We start from the raw sequence: 1,769 nt of genomic DNA, 5'->3' as shown, positions 1-1,769 counted from the left end.
TTTATCTGCAAGTCGAATCAGTTGTAAAGAAAGCAAACGCAATGCTAGCATTTATTTCGAGGGGGCTTGTGTACAAAAACAGGGATGTAATGCTGAGGCTCTATAAGGTGCTGGTCAGGCTGTATTTGGGATATTGTGAGCAATTTTGAGCACCATATCTGAGGAAGGATGGGCTGGCTCTGGAGAGTCCAGAGGAGGTTTACAAGAATGATCCCAGCAATGAGTAGGTTAACACATGACGAGCATTTGACGGCACTGTTCCTATGTTTACCGGAGTTTAGAAGAATGAGGGGGAGCCTCATTGAAACATACAGAATAGTGAAATGCTTGGATAGAGTGGATGTGGAGAAGATGTGTCCACTAGTGGGAGAGTCCAGGACTAGAGGTCGTAGCCTCAGAATTAGAGGACATTCTTTTAGGAAGGAGATGAGCAATTTCTTTGGTAGACAAAAGTGCTGGAGAAACTCAGCGGGTGCAGCAGCATCTATGAAGCGAACAAAATAGGCGAAACCCTTCTTCAGACTGAGGAATTTCTTTAGTCAGAGGGCGGTGAATCTGTGGATATATTTAAGGCAAAGATAGATTCTTGATTAGTACGGGTGGCAGAGTTTACGGGGAGAAGGCAGGAGAACGGGGTTGGGGGGAGAGATAGATCAGCTATGATTGAATGGCGGAGTAAACTTGATGGGCCAAAATCTACTATCACATGATCTCATGATCCCTCCCTCCCTCTACCCACGATCTCATCATGCCATCTGCTTGCCTTTATCCTTTCTCACCTCTTCTCACATTCTCTCCCTCCCTCTCTCCCTCCCTTTCCCCCTCTCTCACCCAACCTAAATCTTCTCTTCCCCTGCCCCTGGGAGACAGGGACGGAATGTTCAGGGGGTTTAACAGAGTGCTGGAGTAACTCAGCGGGTCAGGCAGCATCTGTGGAGAACATGGATAGGTGACGTTTCAGAGTGCTGGAGTAACTCAGCGGGTCAGGCAGCATCTGTGGAGAACATGGATAGGTGACGTTTCAGAGTGCTGGAGTAACTCAGCGGGTCAGGCAGCATCTGTGGAGAACATGGATAGTTGATGTTTCACAGAGTGCTGGAGTAACTCAGCGGGTCAGGCAGCATCTGTGGAGAATATGGATAGGTGACGTTCCTGGTCGGGACTTCTTCTTCAGACTTCTCCTGCGTGGTGTTGGGTTTGCCCCAGGGGCGGGGGAGGGGAAGTGTTGCCCCTCGGTGCTGCCGGACAGTGGGGGTTGCTGCAGGATCTGGGACACCCACCATGGGATCCGCACCCCCCTGATACTGACCTGACCTGTGGCAGCCGCACAGTGTATGTGGCTCCTCTGATGAATGTTCTGGTCACCACCTGCGGTGAACGGTGTGATTGCCTAGCCTGCTGCTCCTCTGTGTGTGAGCACTGCGGTCAGCATGTGGCCGGGGTATCATCGGCCGGGGTGGGGCTGAATGGGGGGGGGGGGGGGGGGGGAGGGAGGGGGAGGGAGGGGGTGGTTAGAAACACCTCCAACAGCCACGGAAACACAGAAGTGGGTCGAGACAAAAGCGTGCCACAGGAGCGGATGTCAGCGCCGTGTCTAAGCGACACATCTCCAAAGCTGTGGTTAATGAGTATTCAATTGTCACAGGTTCCGGAAACAGAACAACTCTGCAGACCCATTTACCCAGTCACGCACCTGAAGATAATAAGAATAAGGCACAATACCAGAAAGGAATCAGTAAGACCTAGTAACCAGACCAGACATAGGGCAA

This window comes from Leucoraja erinacea, chromosome 3 (assembly GCF_028641065.1).
Source record: "Leucoraja erinacea ecotype New England chromosome 3, Leri_hhj_1, whole genome shotgun sequence".
Classification (NCBI taxonomy): domain Eukaryota; kingdom Metazoa; phylum Chordata; class Chondrichthyes; order Rajiformes; family Rajidae; genus Leucoraja; species Leucoraja erinaceus.
This window is presented reverse-complemented; position numbering follows the sequence as displayed.